We start from the raw sequence: 9060 nt of genomic DNA, 5'->3' as shown, positions 1-9060 counted from the left end.
TATGATAGAATTGAGCAGCTTTGCGTAAACAATGGGAAAGACTATTTTATGCTCAAAGTAAAAAACAAACAAACAAACAAGGTATGATAGATAGAAATTTCCCCCCAAAGAGTATAAAATAGTGAATTTGAGTTCATTTTTCTTTGGGGGAGATTCTGTTTTCTCATTAAAAACAAGGAGCAACATGTTGAAATTGCACACTGATAAAACTTGGGGCAAGCAGAAATAAAATGTGACGTTATTCACAATGTGTATTTCACATCTTTCCAAAACATAATGGAAAACAAATGTATCTTTATCTTCTGCAGTTAAATAAGTTGTATATATACTTCATAATTTTCTTTTTTTCTCATCAAAACCCCCCTTAATGTGGTGGTTCTTTTCAGAGCATGTTGTATGTGTGTAGTTGGTTGTTTTGTGTATGTGATTTTGATAATTTCTTCCATCACATTAGGTTCTCCATATTGATGGTGCCAATACTGGAGAAAAAAAATACATTGATACAAAAAAAACCTCTCTGTGGATGTGGCTTTCTGTAGAAAATGTCTCTCTTGTGCTGACCTGTTATCCAATTGCAGATAAAGTTCAAGTTCAGCATGCAGATGTGGACGATAGTTCACCTAAGTCCAAGTTTCTTGCTTAAATGCTGAGGTTGACTTCAGAGTAAGGATGCAAGCATCCTTTCAGGCAAGGTTGAACGCGTTCCACGAATGTCTTCTTCACAGAGGAGAAAACAGATATTTCTGTGCAGTTTTCAGACGACGTTTCAGTATTCTGAAGTGTTTCATGGAATTAGTCTCCACAGAAATGTGCATGGTTTTTCTGCACACAAAAATGTTATTTATTCCAGACAATTGTTTGAGTGCTAAGAAACTCTTGTTCTTGGCCTTTCTATCTCTCAGAGTTCCTTATATGAGTTCATAAAGTGAGGTTGGTGGTCATTACGGTAGAAGCAGTGGTTTTCATTTGTGGTCTCTCATATACAGAATGTCTTGACAGCTTGGGAAACTCCAACACCAAACGTTTTTCAGAATTGACCTAAGCTTTCTTGCATGGATGGTAGCAGGTTTTTGTTTTGGTGGAGGTATTTTTTATTATTCTCCTCAGATTAATTTCATTGTACCTTTCTTTACTTCTTTAAACAAAAAATCAATATTGTCTTGGATCCTAACAGTGCAGTTTTAATGCTATGACAGATAACTCCATGGTTCCTTTGAACATTTGTTCAACCTTGGTGTAGAGCAGCGAAGTGTCATTCATAGTTCTATATCAGACCATAAGAAGATGGACTAAATTGATTCGTCCTAAAGTCCCATCTAATTCAAAACTTTGTTCACATCTCCTTCCCATCACTTTCATTTTTTTCTTTACCCACCATTGCAAGTTAAAGAAAGTTCTCATTCATCAATTAAAAATAGCTTCAGGGATATGGTGAATCATTTTTTCTGGTGTGATAATGGCTGAAAGTTGGGAGGACTTTGTGAGAAATTATTACCCTTATTTTGCTCCCCAAACAAGGGTGAATTGTCACTCCCAAAATCCTTTAAATTCACCCCCCCCCCCCAAATATTTAGTATTAGCAAAACTCTTGCTTTTTAAAACCAGGAGTTTGATCCAAGTCCAGTTTTTGCATTTTTCTCCATTCTTGGCCATGTGTACAGTATCTCAAGGATCCTGGACACAGAAAACGAGTCCGTGGAATTGTTTTTGTTGCTCTGCATCTGGAAAATCATGTGTGCATTATTAGTGTGCATTATTAGTGAGCTTTTTTGCATTTGAGCCAAATAACAAAAGAAGAGAAATAACTCCAAATGATTCATAATTCCCTCAGTCATCTGAAGAGATATTGCAGTAATACTGGTCATACTAAAAAGCAACAACATTGCAGATTGTTAAATTACCTTCAAAAATGACATCACTGTGGTCTAGTTGCACCACAAAATCACAGAAAACAGGTAATGTTCTTACATGCAAGGCATTATTTTAAAGTGTTAGCTTGCACAGATCCTACCCCAGATGTGATAACTGCAATATCAATTAAAGCTTTGCTTGCATGCATGGGCTGCCATGGATTCAACTGGCACAGAAAGAATTCCACTGGAAAAAGAATTATCACTGGAAAAAAAATTCTTTAGCAATTATCAATAGTTTTTCACACTTCCTTGAATTCTGATTACTGTATAACTGTCGACTGTGCAACCAATGAATGTATAAATTCACTCAAGTCAAAAGCAATTTTAGGATAAGGCAATCATGGTTTGGACTCTTGTGCATTCACATTTATTGTTCATTGCATATACATCTCACCTCTGCTCTGATGATCTCCAATTAGTGTACACATGCTTCTTTCTTTTCTCATTGTCCTCAGGTTTAGAGACGTCAGCCAATGAGTTTAGTCCTTCAGTGAGAACCAAGGAAGGAAAGAGCACTTTAAAATACCATATTTACTTGAGTCTAATGTGCAATTCAATTTTCAAAACCCTGATAATAAAAAAAGTATTTCTTGGTGAAAGTAATGTGCAGAGGTAAAAAATGTACTCTGTAATTTGCCCAAAAAAAAAAAAAAAAGGTGTGCATTACAGTTGCTGCCTGGTTATGTCTCCTTCTTTCAAAACAAAAGTGTTAGACCATCAAAGCTTCAAGCAATGGAAAAAAAACAAAACCTTAGGGTGCATCTATGCTGTAGAATGAATCCACCTAAACTGCCCTGGCTCACTGTTATGAATTCACGTAGTTTTACAAGATCTTGAGCTTTCTCTGTTAAATAATGCTGATGGTCTCACAAAAGTACAAATTCTAGGATTGCATAGCACTGAGAAGTGGCAATTAAATTTGAGCTGATGTCCCTCAAATAGGAGCTTCAAGGTTTGAACCCAGACTAAGAACAATCCATAGTGTCATATTAATGCCATATTATACCACAATGCCATATTATGCAAATCTAATGTGCATCTAAGAATCTAGGACTGACGAGGATCTTTGCAGTTTTAGAGTGACTGCATACAAAATTCACATGGGTTGTTTAACTAAGAAAGCAGAATTTTATGTACAGGAAACGGCTTTTTCTTCACAGATTACTGGACTTGGATCTTGGAGATCTGCATTCAAGGTTCCTTGTGGCTGGTGATCAAGAGTTTGTGAGCAGTTTAAACGTATGTCTCTTCTGCATGAAAAAAAGGTTGATTTTGTTAGTGTTGTTGCTGCTGCTATTGTATGAGCATAAAAGTCATTTGGTGGCTACTCTTCCTTAGTCTGTCACTTTATGTGATCTTGACCCACCTACAAAATTGTATTGTTACAGAAATATATCATTGTCAATTCTGACCGGCACCACACAACTATCAAGCAAATGTTTAATAATACCTAGTTGTAGGTTTCATACATCTCAAACTTGTACTTTCTGAATGTTCTGCTTATTCTCAAAAGTTATGATACCTAAAACACATTTTGAAATGCATATTGTTTGAGAACACACATTTCAAATGGATTTTTGAAAAACCACTGGTGTGGAATGGGGACTGGATAGACATAAAAGTGAGCATGTATGAAAGTATCACAGGACTGAATGTTTGCCCATCTGTACTGTACACATATTAGCCTTTGGTTAGTCCAAAGTAGAATAGACTGATTTAATGGGATTTACATTTGTATTTACTCTCTATTCAACAATTGATTTCATGGTTCTTCTTTAGGTGGGACTAACCAATAGTATCTGAGCCATTACAGATCAAAGGTGTTGAACATATTTTCTATTTCTAATACTTTCTGATTTGAGCAGCCACTAATTTTACTCACATCACCAAAATATTTGATACTGTTAACCTCAGAATTTCCTGACTTCTGTACTTTGAACATCATCTTGTGGCTAAAGTTATGCTTGATAAAGAATAAGTGGAAATACCCTTTTTTAAATGAAGATAGGAAATGCTTTTCAAAATGTACAAAGCAGCCACAGAAATTGTGCCTCATTTCTTTTCTTACTGAAATAAATGGCAGCTATTCTACTTGTTTCTTCTTTGATGTAGCCATTATACCTATATCTTCCTGTGGGTGTTCTGAACAAAAGAGACAAAACTGGAATAACAAAACAAAATGTACACATTCAAGATATCTTGTGATTGAGTATCAGGATTTGGGAGCAGAAGCTGTGTATCCTTTCAAGGCAAGAAAATAAGGTTGATTTGGTTACCATTGTTGTTGGTTTGTGTCTTTGCTTCTTTTTGCCTGGGTAGTTCATAAAAGGCCCTAATATTTGTCATTAACTTTCAGAGAAAATACAAAGAGAGAAAGGGGAAAGAGTGTCATCTAGTGTCAGAATTCAGTATTACAAGACAATGTCAGAGGCCTTTGTAAGACAAAAGACACCAAAAAGCTATTCATTCTGTGCCTTAAGGTAGAATATGACCTCTTCAGTTCGAGGAAATGAGAGTCCTTTTATATGATTTTTTTCTCCCTTTAAAGCAAAAAGAGGCAAAAAGTTACATAATACGACAGGAACGAGCAAACTGAAGTCTTCCAGACAGTGATGGATCCCATTGCGCTATCCAATAAAGCTATTGGCCAGGAATAATAGAAATTTGTCCATATCTGTGGTAAGCCTGCCAGAAACAAAAGAGACCTGTATACTTTGATGTTAATAGATAATTTTTATACATCTGGGTTCAAATTCAAGAACTCAACAAAGGAGAAGCTTGCGCTTGGTGAAACTAACACACCCTTGCAGTTGGATTTGTAAACATGTTTACTTAGAAGCCACTCTCACTGAGTTCAATGCAAATCACTTCCTCACAAGTGCTTTCAAAATTATATGTCATATGTTGCAATCCGAAGCACACTGACTTAGAAGTCGTATTGCCCAATTCAGATTACTTCTTGAAAAAAATGAGGGTGCATCTACACTGTAGAATGAATGCAGTTTTCCACTACTGTAACTACCATGACTCAGTGCTATGAAATTACAGGAGTGGTGGTGAGCTGGGTATGACTTGGAACCACTAGTTGGAATTAAGAAATTCGAAAAGCAATCATCCTTTTCCTCTTGACTAGAATGGAAAACCACATATTTCAAACCATTATCACCTTTCCTTAGTCTTGGTGTGGGCATTTTTGGTTTATTGCCTCTGAAAAGAAACTATAAAGACGGGATTCTTTTCTGACTGTATTCTCTATATCACAGCTAAGCAAACTTTTTTCTTTTAAGCATTAAAAATGAACATGAAAATCCAAATGTTAAAATAAAAGACTCGGATTTGCTTCAGTTCTTTGATGCCTTTATTTGTAGCCAAAAGATCAATACATGAAGAGGAGAGAGATGAAGAAGAAATGGAACCCAAAAAAAGAAGCATTTAGTTTTGGCTTTGAATTACATAAAAGCAGCTTTTGTTTGATTTGGATTTTTAAAAAATAAAATGAGAGTCTTTTCCAATCTCTGATTCTACAGGACGGTAGACCCAGTTTTATTGAGGCAGAAAACTATGGTGTTGCATGGAAATGTCTGCAATAGGCACAACTCATTGGGAAGTTTTCAGGCACTTAGCCTGAATGAACACGAACATATTTTCCAAGTCAAGGCAAGTAATAATCCCCCTATTTTCTGGTCAGACTTCAACTGGAGTACCGTGTTCAATTGTAAGAGCCACATTTTGAGAAGGATATTGACAAGCTGGAGTGTGTTCAGAAGGATGATAAGAAGTATGGAGAACAAAACTTAAGAGGAGAGCTTGAATAAACTAGGCATGTTCTACTTGGTGAAGAGAAGAGTAAGAGGTGGCATGATCATACCCTTTAAATATCTCAAGAAAGAGGGAGCAGGCTTGTTCTCTGTCATCTCAGAAGGGAGAACTGGGTCGAAAGTAGATTTTGAAGGAATACTAGAAGTAAATGTTTGATAGCAAAAGCAATTTGATGATGGAATCAATTGCTTAGACAAGTGGTGGGGTCTCCTTCCTTGGCTGTCTTCAAAAGGTATCTGGAAAGCTTCTTCCTTGAGATGCTCTGGCTGGAGATCTTGCATTGAGCAAATGATTGGATTTAGTGGTTCATGAGGACCCTTCCAATTCTTTGATTTTATGATTCTATTACTATGAGCTATATTCAATGACACTCGTCGCTATTTATAATGTACAGAGCATCAACAGGTCAGCTTTCTAACATTTTCTGCTTGCTGTTGTTTCTAATCAATGAAAGGTTGCTGAAGAAACAATAGTTACAACAATACACTGTAATAGTCTGTGTTTTTGGAAGATTGGTAAGGAGAGTAAATGGGATCTTTGTAGAAAAAGAAGATAATCCCTTTGACTCATGGGTTGATTCAATAAGGGAAAATACAGCTCTAACTTTGCAAGACCTGAACAGGGCTAGGGCTGTTCATGATTAGTTCTCTTTAATGTATCTCATTCAGACATGAAAGCTCATAACTACATATAGTGATTGGGTTTCTAACTCATGGTTTTACTGCATATCACCTTTGTCTCACCTTCTCTCCATTGTATATGGATGGAGAAATTAATGGCTAGGCATTTCAATCCTGAGCATCACAGCCTCTCCAATTTTCTGGATTCATAGATTTAACACTGCATGGTCTCAGTCTAAAGGATAATACTATCATCCTCTGACTTTAGACTTTTAAGACTTAATTACTAAGGGTTCTGGGCCAGGGTGAATTGATATGTATTTTGGTTTCTTTTATGTAGACTTGACCCCTATTACCAGCTACTGTTTTTTAGTTCATAAATTCCACTTCTGATCAGGGAAACACTACCCTTTTATTGATATACACCTTTATTTAGTTATTTTGTATTCCACTTTTCTACCCTGTGGAACTCTAAGTTGGATACCTCTGCTTTCTCCCTCCAGCATCTCAACATCTGAATTTCAAGGGATCTGGTAAACCTGGAAATATATCTACATAAGGAGCAAGGTGATCAGGGAATATCAGAGCACCAGCTAGCACAAAAACCTACATTTTGTCTCACTCAATAAACCAAAATGTTCCACACTGTCTGATCTAGTCCTGATGTTCAGTGTAAGAAGACCTAATTGACTTCTATATATGCGAGAGCCTATGGACAGTCGTATTGTCCTCATTTTGATTCCTTCCCTTCAGCGCATCAAATACATTTGCACACAATCATGGCCAACAATAGCTGAGGATGGAGCAGAAATCCGAAGCGAGGCTACTGCTGCTGCTGCTTAAGCAGTTTTGCTTTAAAAGCCACATTTGGTAAATTTCAAACTTAATTGGTTCCTTCAAAGTCAGGAATGTGCACCAGTTCACAAAGGTGGCATCAGCAGATGAAAAAAGGTTAAAAAAATGAAAAGAGGGAGAAAAAAGAAAATGTCATGTTATTTAAGAAAGGTTACCCACAGGTATGGTTAGACATTTCACTGATGTCTGTATTATGCAGGAAACAGGAGAGGAGGAGAAGATAGGCAGGAAGGTAGGTTGATCCATAGAATCTTAGAACTGGAAGGGTACACAAAGGATGTCTAGTCCAACCCCCTACCTTGCAAGAATGAAAGATGTCTATCCAAAGAACCATAAGGGAGAGTTCCGCACCCTTTGAAGCAGTCTATTCAACTGTTGAACAGCTTGTGCAGTAAAGATGCAAACGCTTTTCCTGTAATTTGAGTCAATTGATTCAGGTTCTAATCTCTGGCGCATTGGAAAACATGCTTTCTCCAGGTTCTATATGACAGTGGTTCTCAACCTATGGGTCCCCAGATGTTTTGGCCTTCAACTCCCAGAAATCCTAACAGCTGGTAAACTGGCTGGATTTCTGGGAGTTGTAGGCCAAAACACCTGGGGACCCACAGTTGAGAACCACTGCTATATGACATCACTTCATATATTCAAAGATAACTATCAGTGTCCACTCTCACACATCTTTTCTTCAAGCTAAGCATACCCAACTCCCCAAGTCATTCCCATAAAGCCTAGGGTACACCTACACTGTAGAATTAATGCAGTTTAACTCCACCTTAACCACCATGATTCATGCTATGGAATCAAAGGAGTTATAGTTTAAAATATAGTATGACTCTTGTATCTGTGTGTTTCATTTATCTACACCTGACAAAATATTTCTCTTCTAGATATTTTAGGTTCTGAAATGTGGCTTTATAATATTTTTGGGTCAGTAAAGTTTGCTGTTATCCACGATTTTGCATATCCATGTGGAATCTGGTAACATATTGTTCATGGATATGGATGTTGTACTGTAATGACAATTCTTTAAAAGGTTAGAAATATAACATATTAAATTAAAACAATTTAGAACTGGTTCAGATAACCTTACATAACATAACCATGACATGTGTGCAGCTTGGATCAAATCAGTTTGACCTAAAGGCTTGAATAAAAGCTATGTTTTAACTTGGGCTGAAATGATTCAACACTAATGCCAATTGGGCCTTCACAGGGAGGGAATTCCACAATTCGGGTGCCACCACAGAAAAAGATCTGTCCTATGTCCACATAGGCTCCAAGGCCAAATTCAGGTTTAGCCTGGCACTGCATACTGTAACTGAAACTCTCAGCCATACCATCTCTTACCTCTGAAGATGGTTTGTTGATATTGGATGAGAAACAGTCTTCCTCTAAGACAGAGGTTGGTATCACAGAGACATTTTTTTCTCTCCAATTAATTGTCTCCCTACTTAAGATACAGTTGGGTAAAGTCCAGTTAAATGAGGAGATGTGAGCCTCCAGAAGCTCCTAGGCACTGTATTGTTATTGTGTCAGGTCAGCTTTCACTTATGGTGATCCTATGAAAAAGAGACCTCCAAGACCTTTTGGCTTCAACCACCTTGCTCCGATGTGGCAAATTCAGGACAATAGCTTCCATGATGATATGTCTTGTGGCACATACAATGTAGATATAACGTAGTTTTGTTGAGCTTCTAGGAGGAATCCAGGCTTAATTTGTTCTCAGGCCCATTTGTTTGTCTTTTTGACAGTCCATGGTATCATACAGGCTGAACATTCCTTATCTGGAATTCAAAATCCCAAATACTTCAAAGTCTGAAATTGTTCACATGAGTGGCTGAGATAGTGGCAGC

The 9060-nt window shown here is 37.1% G+C and overlaps 1 long non-coding RNA gene across 1 annotated transcript; it reads left to right on the top strand.

The window, feature by feature from the left end:
• Positions 1-1605: 1605 nt before the first annotated feature.
• Positions 1606-7002, top strand: LOC134299668 (uncharacterized). The gene is made up of 2 exons (XR_010006928.1): positions 1606-4592; positions 5441-7002. It is a non-coding gene; the product is annotated as an uncharacterized LOC134299668 (long non-coding RNA).
• The last annotated feature ends 2058 nt before the right edge of the window (positions 7003-9060 follow it).

The sequence above is a fragment of the Anolis carolinensis genome, chromosome 5 (assembly GCF_035594765.1).
Source record: "Anolis carolinensis isolate JA03-04 chromosome 5, rAnoCar3.1.pri, whole genome shotgun sequence".
Classification (NCBI taxonomy): Eukaryota; Metazoa; Chordata; class Lepidosauria; order Squamata; family Dactyloidae; genus Anolis; species Anolis carolinensis.
This window is presented reverse-complemented; position numbering and strand designations above follow the sequence as displayed.